The 13716-nt window shown below is 41.1% G+C and overlaps 1 protein-coding gene across 2 annotated transcripts in view; it reads left to right on the top strand.

Annotated features, from left to right (window-relative positions):
- FAM81A (family with sequence similarity 81 member A) overlaps window positions 1–13716 on the top strand; it is an 84942-nt gene that overhangs the window by 37907 nt on the left and 33319 nt on the right. The gene's annotated exons all lie outside the window — the stretch shown is intronic.

Genomic DNA, 13716 nt, shown 5'->3' with positions numbered 1-13716 from the left:
CCTGTTTTCTTTTCTTTTCTTTTCTTTTCTTTTCTTTTCTTTTCTTTTCTTTCTTTTTCTTTTTTTTTGAGAGAGTCTTGCTCTGTTGTCCAGGCTGGAATGCAGTGGCATGATCTTGCCTCACTACAACCTCTGCCTCCCACATTCAAGCAATTCTCCTGCCTCAGCCTCCTGAGTAGCTGGGATTACAGGCACATACCACCATGCTCAGCTGATTTTTGTATTTTTAGTAGAGACGGGGTTTCACCATGTTGGTCAGGCTGGTCTCAAACTCCTCACTTTGTGATCAGCCCGCTTTGGCCTCCTGAAGTGTTGGGATTTACAGGCATGAGCCACCATGCCTGGCCTAGAATTTCTTTACACAATAAGCTCTTGAACACCTTCTGTTTTCTTATTACTTTCTAGTAACATGAACACTTTGTTAAGGTCAGGTAGAAGTCTTTTCTGTATTCTTCAAAGCACTTCTTTCTTAAATTTTTATTCATTTATTTTTTGAGTCTTGCTCTGTCACTCAGGCTGGAGTACAGTGGCGGGAACATGGCTCACTGCAGCCTCTGCCTCCTGGGTCCGAGTGATCCTCTTGCCTCAGCTCCCTGAGTAGCTAGGACCAGAGGTGTGCACCACAAGTCTTGGCTAATTAAAAAAAAAAATTGTGTAGAGATGTAGTTTTACCATGTTGCCCAGGCTAGCCTCAAACTCCTGGGCTCACGCAATCCTCCTGCCTCAGCCTCCCAGACTGCTGGGATTACAGGAGTGAGCCACCACACCCAGCCCAGAGTACTTCAAATACAATACCTTATTCATCTGCATAAGAATTTGGAGAGTTTAATGGGCTTTTTTTTTTATTATTTCTAAGCATTTTTTTTAAAGCACAGTTTTTTTTTCTTGCTATAAAAGTAATGTATGCCCATTGTGGGAAATACAAAAAAAAAAAGAATAAACCATAATCCCACCCTAGAGATAAGCGAAATATTCACATTCTAGTTGCTTTGTATGCATCTTAACACACAGCTGGACTCATGCTGTACATTTATTTTCTACACTTCCTTTTTGCTTAATATTAAATTGTGCACATTTTCCCTTGCCGCTAAAAACGCTTCGTGAACCCCTTAGCATTTACATAATAATCTGCCTTGTAAAATACTTGACATGTGTATCACACTGTGAAGACATCTTTGTGCATACGTTTTTCTTATTATTTCCTTTAATATAATTCCAAGAACTAGAGTTACTGGGTCAAAGGTCATGAACATTATGAATATATATTTTGTGGCATTGCTCTCCAGAAAAGTTGTGTTGGGAAGGGCCAGCTGTGCCTTTTTTTTATTTCTATTTTTTAGGTAAGCAGAAGATGCTGAAACCTTTTCGATTTTTGATACACTTTTTAGAATTATAAATTTAAAGTATTTGCTTCTTTAATAAGTGAAAATGCGATTTTTGAGGTTTTAAAACATAGGCTTTTTTTTTAGAGCATTTTTTGGTTCACAGCAAAATTGAGCAGAAAGTATACTCTCTGCCCCCACACATGCATAGCCTCTTCCCACTGTCAACATCCCACACCAGAGAGGGACGTTGTTGTAGTATGATTTGTACTTCTTGTTTCTTTGCTCACTAGAAAGATTGAATCTTTTAAATAATGTGTGTTTTGGGTGGGTGTGGTGGCTCCTGCCTGTTATCCTAGCACTTTGGGAGGCTGAGGCAGGTGGATCACCTGAGCTCGTGAGTTCGAGACAAGCCTTACCAACATGAAAAAACCCCGTCTCTACTTAAAATACAAAAACTTGGCTGGGAGTGGTGGCGCATGCCTGTAATCCCAGCTACTCAGGAGGCTGACGCAGGAGAATTGCTCGAACCCTGGAAGGCAGAGGTTGTGGTGAGCCAAGATGGCGCCATTGAACTCCAGCCTGGGCAACAAGAGTGAAACTCTGTATCCAAAAAAAAGTGTGTTTTCTTAAACTCCAGTTTTGTTAATTGCTTTCCATTTTCTGCTTAGTGATTGAAAAACAACTCAAATGAAATAAGATTGGTTACAGCCTTTGTCTTTTCTGTAGTGTCTGTTTTGTTTTCCTTTTTTAGATGAAGTTTTGCTACTGTTGCTCAGAATGGAGTGCAATGGTGCAAACTCGGCTCACTGCAACCTCTGCTTCCCGGGTTCAAGTGATTCTCCTGCTGCAGCCTCCTGAGTATCTGGGATTACAGGTGCCCGCCACCACACCTGGCTAATTTTTGTAATTTTGGTAGAGATGGGGTTTCACCATGTTGGCCAGTCTGGTTTCGAACTCCTGATCTCAAGGTGATCTGCCTGCCTTGACCTCCCAAAGTGCTGGGATTACAGGCGTGAGCCACCGCGCCCGGCTCTGTAGTGTGTAATACAGTGTTACACCTGGAGTAGTCTGTGACTCATGAACCACCACATTCCTGGACCTGTTCTCTAGCTTTGGTTTTCTGGGGATGACGTTGAAGAGTTTTCGTGCGTAATAAGCCATCTAGGTGAGATTTATATACTCAAAGATGTTTGAGAACCACTGGCCTCATGCCTTATTATAGGCAAAGGTTTGCACCATTACATACAAAAAGAGTAAGTGTTACTTTTTATTGACTCTAACTAATAGGTGTTACTTCCTATTAAGAGAGAGTGCACCAGGGAGCTTGCCAGCGCCTTCTCATCAGTGGGAGAGCGCCAGAACCACATTAGTCAGATGTGAAGTTGCCTTGCAAGAATGTGTTCAGATGACTCACATTTTGCCATTCATAGGTGATTGTAAGTAGTTTGCATTCCTCTTCATAGAGCAGGTTCATTGAGAAAAAGCTGGAAACTACAGAAATAATAGATAGGTCTCACAATTCCAAATTCTTTCTGGTGAATTTTTTTATTTTTTATTATTATTATTTTTTTTACTGTCAATGCCTCAAGTACGTTTCCAATAAGGAAACACAGAATATTTACATTCCTAATTTCTTTTTTTTACTAAGAAGTTTGAAAATCCTGAAAAACATACACACATGTACTTTTCTTTATGTATGTTATACTTCAAAAAAAGAGAAGAAAAAATGGTTGAGAAGATGGAGCTCAAAAACTACTTATGTAAGCATAATTCCGTCTCTCTTTTTTTCTTGAGACAACGTCTCTCCCGGACACCCAGACAGGAAAGTAGTGGCAAAATCTCTGCTTGCTGCAACCTCTGCCTCCCGTGTTCAAGTAATTCTCTTGCCTCGGCCTCCGAGTAGCTGGGACTACAGGTGTGCGCCACCACACCCAGCTAATTTTTGTATTTTTAGTAGAGATAGGTTTCACTATGTTGGCCAAGATGATCTCGATCTCCTGACCTTGTGATCCGCCTGCCTCAGCCTCCCAAAGTGCTGTGATTACAGACATGAGCCATCGTGCCTGTCCCATAATTACATCTCTACTTGGGCTTTACTGTTCATTTGTAAATGGACTGCAAATTGTCAGTACATCAGAAAGCATCAAAATTTCTAGAAATAAATAGTAACAAGCAGATACCCAGGAATGTAATCTCAAACCCTTGGGTTGGTGCAGAAGGTAAGAGAGGGTGGTGGTTTAGTGTGCCTGCCTCCACTCTGTTCCCAATCCAGGTGCCACCTGCTTGAGCAGTTGGGATAGGCAGTCAGGAAGGCCTGGGGAGCCTGCAGGATCCCATGGTTAGGAGTCTTAGGAGGAGGGTCCAGACTCACTACTTTGTACCCTGTGACTGAGTCACTCTCCTGCCCCATGGAGGGGTGGAGGAGTTGTGGGGGTGAGCTGGTTCCTCTTGCCTCTGGGCTAGGGGAGCTGAGTGGATAGGATGTAAAGCGGCATCCTTGTGATACACACCTGGAGACAGGCCCTGTGCTTCCCACTGGCTGCACCACCAGCCCATGGGCACCTTCCACTACTCTCAGGACCCCCTACTTAAGGCATTCCAGCGAGTAGGGAGTGGAAAGTCATATCAGGTCTAATGGGGCCCTGCAGCCACAAGGAGGAATAAGCACTGCCCTTAAAACAGGTGCAGATGAAATAGAAAACAGGTAGGCTTTGAATAAAAAATAATTCCTACATTTAAGGAGATCCCAGTGTCACATAAAATTTCTTCTTGAACTTAAATTTCTGTAAGTCAGTAGATGGACAGGAGGGCAGAGGAAGATGGCAGAATAGAAACCTCCATCAATCATCCTCCTAACATGAACACCAAATTTAACAACTATCTACAACAAAAAGCACCTTCAATTACCTGGGCCTTGTGGCTGGTGCCTGTAATCCCAGCTACTTGGGAGGCTGAGGCAGGAGAATCACTTGAACCCGAAAGACAGAGGTTGCAGTGAACTGAGATCAAGCCATTGCATTCCAGCCTGGGTGACAGAGTGAGACCCTGTCTCAAAAAAAGAAGCACCTTCATAAGAACCAAAAAGCAGGGAGCCTGGTTTTAACATCATGTCACTGAAAGAGGCACTGAAGAGGATAGGAAAGACAGCCTTGACTCACCAATACCACCCCTCCTGCATCCGCCAGCAGCAGACCACATGGCCAGGAGAGAGAATCTGTGTGTTTGGGGGAGGGAGAGTGCTGTGTTTATGGGACATTGTTTTGGAATGCAGGGCTGCCAACCAGCAATGATAACCAGATAGTATGCCATGGCCTTGGATAAGACTCTGAGACACACTGGCCTTTGGGGTGCCCCAAAACATTCACAGCTGTGGTGGCTGTGAGGAGAGACTCCTTCTGCTTGAGAAGAGCAGAGGAAAGTAAAGGGAGTTTGTCTTTAGCTTAGGTACCAGCCTGGCCGTAGTGGAGAAGAGCACCAAGCAGGCTCTTGGGGTCCCTGACTCCAGGCCCTGGCTCTTGGGCTCTTGGATCTCCAGATGTACCCTGGGCTAAAGGCAGGGCCCACTGCCCTGAAGGGTGAGTCCCAGGCCTGACAGGATTCACCACAAGCTGATGGAAGACCCCTTGGGCCTTAAGTAAACATTGGCAGTAGCCTGGCTTGATTCCCTGTGGACATGTGGTGGACACAGGGAGACTCCTCAGCCTGAGGAGAGGGAGGAAGAGTGGCAAGGACTTTGGTGGTTTTGGCACTAGTTCATCTACAGGGTACCAGGTAGATTTCTAAGGTTTCTGATTCTAGGCCCAGGCTCCTGGACAGCGTCTCTGGACCTGCCTATAGCCTGGGGGAACTCGCTGCCCTTAGGGGAGAGACACAAGCCTGGCTGGCTTCACTACTTGCTGATTGTAGAGCCCTAGGGCCTTGGGTGAACATAGGGGTGGCCAAAGAGTGAATACACCAGGCCTTGAGTAAGATCCAGTGCTGTGCTGGCTTCAAGTCAGACCCATCACAGTCTCAGTGGTGGTGGCCACTGAGGTGCTTGTGTCCCGCTTCCCAACTTTAGGCAGCTCAGCACAGAGAAAGAAAGACTTTTCTTGTTTGGGAGAAAGTAAGGGAAGAGAATAAGAGTCTCTGCCTGGTAATCCAGAGAAATCTGGATTTTATCCGAGGCCACCAAGGCAGTACTTCTGCAAGCATGCAAGAACCGAGTGTTATTGGGCTTGGAGTACCCCCTAATGCAGAATTGGCTGCAGTGACCGAAAATTTAGATTGTTTAACACACAAGTCCCTTTGAATATCTGGAAAGCCTTCCCAAGAAGGATGGGTACAAACAATGATGAACATCCACAGGCATCAAGACCATCTAGGAAAACATGACCTCACCAAGTAAACAGACACCAGAAGTCAATCCTAGAGAGACAGAGATCTATGACCTTTTAGACAGAGAATTCAAAATAGCTGTTTTGAGGAAACTCAGAGAAATTCAAGATAACACAGAGAAGGAATGCAGAATCCTATCAGATAAATTTAACAAAGAAATTGAAATAATTGGCTGGGTGCAGTGGCTGATACTTGTAATCCCAGCATTTTGGGAAGCCAAGGTGGGTGAATCAACTGAAGTCAGGAGTTTGAGACCAGCCTGGCCACCATGATGAAACTCTGTCTCAACTAAAAATGCAAAAAATTAGCCAGGTGTGTTAGCAGGCACATGTAATCCCACCTACTCAGGAGGCTGAGGCAGGAGAATTGCTTGAACCCAGGAGGCAGAGGTTGTAGTGAGCAGAGAGCGGACCAGTGCATTCCAGCCTGGACAACAAGAGCAAAACTCCATCTCAGAAAACAAACAGACAAACAAATGAGCAACAACAAACAAACAAAAAAAACAAATGGAAATAATTAAAAAGAAGAAGAAATTCTGGAGCTGAAAAATACTGGTGACATACTGAAGAATGCATCGGTTTGTTAGCAGAACTGATCAAACAGAAGAAAGTATTAGTGAGCTTGAAGACAGACTATTTGAAAATACACAGAGTAGACAAAAGAAAAAAGAATAAAAAAAAGAATGATGCACACCTACGAGTTCTAGAAAGTAGCTTCAAAAGGACAAATATAAAAGTTATTAGTTTTTAAGAGGAGGGAGAGACAGAGAGAGACAATGGTGGAAAGTTTATTCAAAGGGATAACAGAGAACTTCCCAAATAAAAGATATCAAAAACAAAAGATATCAAAATTCAAGTACAAGAAATCAAAATTCAGGCACAAGAAGGTTATAGAACACCAAGTAGATTTAACTCAAAGACTACTTGCTCAAGGCATTTAATAACCAAACTCCCAAAGGTCAAGGATCAAGAAGGGATCCTAAAGGCAGCAAGACAAGAGAAACAAATAACATACAATGGAGCTCCAATATGTTTGGCAGCAGACTTGTGGCATGACATAAAGTGCTGAAGGAAAAAAAACTTAGCATAAAATCTACCATAGTGTATCTGGTGAAAATATCCCTTAAAGATGAAGGAGAAATAAAGACTTTTCCAGACAAACAAAAGCTGAGGGATTTTATCAACACCTGGCCTGTCCTACAAGAAATGGTAAAGGGAGTTCTTCAACATGCAAGAAAAGAACGTTAATGAGCAATGAGAAATCAACTGCAGGTACAAAACTCACTGGTAATAGTAAGTACACAGAAAAACCCATAATATTATGATACTGTAATTGTGGTGTGTAAACTATTCATTATCTTAAATAGAAAGATGAAAAGATGAACCAATCAAAAATAATAACAATGTTTTTAGACACAAACAGTACAATAAGCTATGAATAGAAACAACAAAAAGTTGAAAAGTGTGGTGGTGATGTTAAAGTATAGATTTAGTAGCACTCCTGAGTATATATATATGAAAATGAAGTATAGAGTTTTTATTAGTTATCTAGTTATTACTTTTTATTAGTTTTCTTTTTGCTTGTTTGTTACTTTGTTTATAAGCACCTACATCAAAGAAGAAGAAAACCTTCAAATAAACAATCTAAGGATATATCTTAAAGAATCAGAAAAGCAAGAGCAAACCAAACCCAAAGTTAGTAGAAGAAAGGGAATAAAGAAGATCAGAGCAGAAATAAATGAAATGAGAACAATACAAAAAATTAATGAAACAAAAAATTGGGTTTTTAAAAAGATAAATGAATTGACAAACTTTAGCCAGACTAGCTAAGAAAAAAAAAAAAAAAAAAAAAAAAACGGAAAAGACCCAGCTAAAGAAAATCAGAGATGAAAAGGAAGACATTACAACCGATATCACAGAAATTCAAAGGATCATTGGAGGCTACTATAAGCAACTATATGCCAAAACATTAGAAAACCTAAAAGAAGTGGATAAATTATTAGACATATACAACCTACCACAACTGAGTAATGAAGAAATCCAAAATCTGAATAGATAGTAGCAAGTAATGAGATTGAAGCCATAATAGAAAGTCTCCAAGCAAAGAAACGCCCAGGACCCAATTGGGCTTCACTGCTAAAATTTACCAAACATTTAAAGAACAATTAATACCAATCATACTCTAACTATTCTGAAAAGTAAAGGAGGAGGAAATACTTCCAAACTCATTCTATAAGGTCAGTATTGTCCTGATACCAAAACTAGACAAAGATGCATTTAAAACAAACAAAAACCCACAGGCCAAAATCCCTGTTGAACATTGATGCAAAAACCCTCAAGAAAATACTAGGAAACTGAATTCAACAACATGTTAAAAATATCATTCATCATGACCAAAAAGATTTATCCCAGGGATGCAAAGATGGTTCAACATGTTCAAATCAAACAATGTGATACATCATATCAACAGAATGAAAGACAAAAAGGATATGACCATTTCAATTGATGCTGAAAAATCATGTGATAAAATTCAACATCTCTTCATGAGAAAAAACAAAAAACTAAGCATACAAGGAACACATCTCAAGATAATAAAAGCCATATATGACAGACCCACAGTATCATACTAAATGGGGAAGAATGGAAAGCCTTTAAGATATGGATCATGACAAGGATGCCCACTTTTACCACTGTTACTCAACATAGTACTAGAAGTCCTAGCTAGAGCAATCAGACAAGAGAAAGAAATAAAGAGCATCCCAATTGGAAAGGAAGAAGTCAAATTATTCTTGTTTGCAGATGATACGATCTTATATTTGGAAAAGACTTAAAGACTCCACCAAAAACTATTAGTACTGATAAATTCAATAAAGTTCCAGGATACAAAATCAACATACAGAAATCAGTAGCATTTGTATATAAGAACAGGAAACAGTCTGAAGAAGAAATCAAGAAAGTAATCTAATTTACAGTTGCTATAAATAAAATTAAACACTGGCCATTTGCTGTGGCTTATGCCTGTAATCCCAGCACTTTAGGAGGCCAAGGTGGGCAGATTGCCTGAGCTCAGGAGTTTGAGACCAGCCTGGGTAACATGGTGAACCCCATCTCTATCAAAAATACAAAAAAATAGATGGCTGTGGTGGTGTGTGCCTGTAGTCTCAGATACTCAGGAGGCTGAGGTGGAAAGATTGCTTGTGCCTCGGGGGTGGAGGTTGCAATAAGCCAAGATTGCACCACTGCTCTCCAGCCTGGGTGACAGTGAAAGACTCTGTCTCAATACATACATACATACATACATACTGAGGAATTAACCGAAGAAGTAAAAAATGTCTGCAATGAAAACTATAAAACACTGATGTGAGTAGTTGAAGAAGACACATAAAAATGGAAAGATATTCCATGTTCATGGATTGAAATACATAATATTGTTAAAATGATGCCGAGTGCAGTGGCTCACGCCTGTAATCCCAGTACTTTAGGAGGCCGAGGTGGGTGGATCATTTGCAGTCAAGAGTTCAAGACCAGCCTGGCCTACATAGTGAAACACTGTCTCCACTAAAAATACAAAAATTAGCCAGGTGTGGTGGCGGGCACCTGTAATACCAGCTACTCAGGAGGCTTTAACCTGGGAGGTGGAGGTTGCAGTGGGCTGAGATTGGGCCACTGCATTCAAGAAGGGGGGGAAGAGGGGAATTTAACCAAAAAAAAAAAAAAAAAAAAAAAAAAAAGAAAAATACTGCACTACCCAAAGCAATCTACAGATTCAGTGCAATCTTTATCAAAATACCAATGACCTTCTTCACAGAGATATAAAAAAAAAATCCTAAAGTTTATGTGGAACCACAAAATATCCAGATAGCCAAAATTATCCTGAACAAAAGAACAAAACTAGAGAAGTCACATTACCTGACTTCCAGTTATACTACAGAGCTATAGTAACCAAAAGAGTATGACACTGGCAAAAAAAAAAAAAAAAAAAAATAGATACACAGACCAGTGGAACAGAATAGAGAACCCAGAAACAAATTCATACATCTACAGTGAACTCATTTTTGAAAAAGGTGCCAAGATCATGCAATGGGGAAAGGACAGTCTGTTCAATAAGTGGCACTGGGAAAACTGAATATCCATATGCAGAAGAATGAAACTAGACCCCTATTTCATATCATATACAAAAATCAAGTAAAAAATTGATTAAAGATTGGGGAGGAGCAGAAAAGGTAACTATCGGGTACTGAGCTTAATGTACAGAATCTGTACAACAACCAATTAAACTGTTATCTTTAATTATCTTACGGAAATAATCTGTACAATAAAAACTTATGGCACAATAGTTATCTTTAATTATCTTACAGAAATAGTCTGTACAATAAACACTTAATGGCATGAGTTTACCTATGTAAAAAACCTTCACATGTACCCCCTAACCAAAAATAAAAGTTGTAAAGAAAAGGCTTACATCTAAGATCTCAAATGATGAAACAACTAAAAGAAAACATTGGATAAACTCTTTAGAACCTTCGAGTGGGCAAAGATTTCTTGAGGAATATCCCACAAGCACAGCAACCAAAGCAACAATGGACAAATGGGATCACATTAAGTTAAAAAGCAAAAGAAGCAACAAAGTGAAGGGACAACCCACTGAATGGGAGAACTTAGTTGCAAACTATCCATCTGACGAGAATAATCACCAGAATATATAAGAAGCTCAAACAACTCTATAAGAAAAAAATCGAATTACCTGTTTAAAACATGGGCAAAAGATCTGAATAGGCGTTATTCAAAAGAAGACAGGCAAATGGCAAACAGGTATCCGAAAAGGTGCTCAACATCACTGATCATCAGAGAAATGCAAGTCAAAACTACAATGAGATGTTGGCTGGGCACAGTGGCTCACACCTGAAATCCTGGCAGTTTGGGAGGCTGAGGCGGGAGGATTGCTTGAAGCCAGGGATTGGAGACCAGCCTGGCCAACATGGTGAAACCCCATCTCTACTAAAAATACAAAAAAAATTAGCCTGGTGTGGTGTTGCATGCCTGTAAGCACAGCTACTGGCGAGGCTGAGGCATGAGAATTGCTTGAACCCAGGAGGTGGAGATTGCCATGAGTCGATATCATGCCAGTCATGCCACTACGCTGCAGCCCAGGTGACAGTGAGATTCAGTCCCAAAAAACAAACAAATGAAACTACAATGAGATATCATCTCACCTCGGATAAAATAGCTTTTATCCAAAAGACAGGCAATATCAAATGCTGACAAGGATTTAGAGAAAAGGGAACACTCATACAGTGTTAATGGGAATGTAAAGTAGTACAACTGTGGAGAACAGTTTGGAGGTACCTCAGAAAACTAAAAATAGAGCTCATACAATCCAGCAATCCCACTGCTAGGTATACCCACAGGAAAGGAAATCAGTATATGAAGAGATAACTGCACTCCCAAGTTTATTGCAGCACTATCCACAATAGCCAAGATCTGGGGCAACCCAAGTGTCCATCAGCAGGCAAATGGATAAAGAAGTGTGCTCCATACCCAAAGGAGTGTATTAAGCCATACGAGAGAATGAGGTTCTGTCATTTGCAACAACATGGATGGAACCAGAGGTCATTATGTTATGTAAAATGAAACAAGCCAAGCACAGAAAGATAAACTTGGCATGTTCTCACTCATTTGTGGGAGCTAAACATTAAAACAATTGAACTCATGGAGATAGAGGGTGGAATGATGGTTATCACAGGCTGAGAAGGACAGTGGGGGGTGGTGTGGAAATGTGGATGGTTAATGAGTATTAAAAAATAGCATTAGTAAGATATAGTATTTGGTAGCACAACAGGGTGACTATAATCAATAATAATTTAATTGTACATATAAAAAGTAACTGAAAAGAGTATAATTGGGTTGTTTGTGATAGAAATGATAAATACTTGAGTTGATGGATACGTCATTCACCCTGATGTCATTATTACACATTGTATGTCTGTATCAAAGTAGCCCATGGCCGGGCATGGTGGCTCATGTCTGTAATCCCAGCACTTTGGGAGGCTGAGGCAGGCAGATCATCTGAGGTCAGGAGTTCAAGACCAGCCTGGCCAACACGGAAAAACCCCATCTCACCTAAAGAATACAAAAATCAGGTGGATGTGATAGCAGGCCCCTGTAATCCCAGTTACTCGAGAGGCTGAGGCAGGGAGAATTGCTTGAACATGGATGGTGGAGGTTGCAGTGAGCTGAGATCTCACCACTGCACTCCAGCCTTGGTGACAGAGTGAGACTCCATTTAAAAAATAAATTCCATATACCCCATAAATATATATATCTACCATGTACCCACAAAAATTAAAAATTAAAGCAAAGTCAGTAGGTTGAGAGGCAATCAGTTGCCCCCAAGACAAAATAGAAGAAATCCCTGAGACATTACAACCAAAGGCAAAGAGAGAGGAACCACAAGGGAAAAGCTAAAAGCCTTGCAGACAGATCCAGTACGCCCAGCATGTCCATAATAGGAGTTCCAGAGGAGAAAAAGAAACAGGCGGAGAAGAAATACTAGTTACACAGGAGAAGAAATTTTACGTGAATTAAAATTTTTTGTAGAGATGTGGTCTTGCTTTATTACTTAGGCTGGACTCAAACTTTCGGCCTCAAGTGATCCTTTCACCTCAGCCTCCCAAAGTGCTAGGATTACAGGCATGAGCCTCTGTGCCAGAAATATTTATTTATTTATTTATTTATTTATTTATTTTTGTTTTTTTGGGACAGAGTTTCACTCTTGTTGCCCAGGCTGGATTGCAATAGCACGATCTCGGCTCATCACAACCTCCACCTCCCGGGTTCAAGTGGTTCTCCTGCCTTAGCCTCCCAAGTAGCTGGGATTACAGGCATGCACCATTACTGGCTAATTTTTTGTATTTTTAGTAGAGATGGGGTTTTTCCACGTTGGTCAGGCTGGTCCCAAACTCCCGACCTCAGGTGATCCGCCCACCTCAAGCCTCACAAAATGCTGGGATTATAGGCATGAGCCACTGTGCCCAGCAGGAATATTTTTTTAAAAATCACAAGTCAATACAATTAGAAATAAATAATACAAATAACCAACAAAAGGCTTACCTGCTTGAAAATGAAAAAACACACTTCTAAGTAATCCTTAGATACCTAACATATCCTTAGATCAAAGAGAAATTCTAAACTGCAATTAAAATATTGAAAAAAGAAAACACTCCGTATCCAATCTATGGAACCAGCAAACACTGCATTATGAAGACAATGCCAGCCGACGCCGTGGCTCACGCCTGTAACTCCAGCACTTTGGGAGGCCGAGGCAGGTGGGTAGCCTGAAGTCAGGAGTTCAAGAACAGCCTGGCCAACATGGTGAAACTCAATCTGTACTAAAAATACAAAACTTAAGCCAGGTGTGGTGGCACATGCCTGTAATCCGACTACTTGGGAGGCTGAGACAGGAGAATTACTTGAACGTCGGAGGCAGAAGTTGCAGTGAGCTGAGATTGCGCCACTGCACTCCAGCCTGGGCAACAGAGAGACACTCCATCTCAAAAAAAAAAGAACAAAAGAAAGGAAAATAAAGAAAATGAGGCTGGGCATGGTGGCTCAAGCCTGTAATCCTAGCAGTTTGGGAGGCCAAGGCGGGTGGATCACCTGAGGTCAGGAGTTCAAGACCAGCCTGGCCAACATGGTGAAACCCTGTCTCTACTAAAAATACAAAAAATTAGCTGGGCATGGTGGCGGTCGCCTGTAATCCCAGCTACTTGGGAGGCTGAGGCAGGAGAATCACTTGAACCCGGGAGATGGAGGTTGTAGTAAGCCGAGATCATGCTACTGCACTGCAGTCTGAGCAACAGAGTGAGACTCCAAAAAAGGAAAGACAGAGAGAGAGAGAGAGAGAAAGAAAGAAAGAAAGAAAGAAGGAAAGAAGGAAAGAAAGAAAGAAAATGGCTTCATTACTAAGGAAGAAAGAATAAAACTGAAGAAACTCAATTTTTGATGGTAAATTAAGG

This window comes from Sapajus apella, unplaced genomic scaffold (assembly GCF_009761245.1).
Source record: "Sapajus apella isolate SASKATOON/1434 unplaced genomic scaffold, GSC_monkey_1.0 scaffold37, whole genome shotgun sequence".
Taxonomy (NCBI): domain Eukaryota; kingdom Metazoa; phylum Chordata; class Mammalia; order Primates; family Cebidae; genus Sapajus; species Sapajus apella.
Note: the sequence above shows the minus strand (reverse complement) of the source record. Positions and strands in the feature narration are given on the sequence as shown.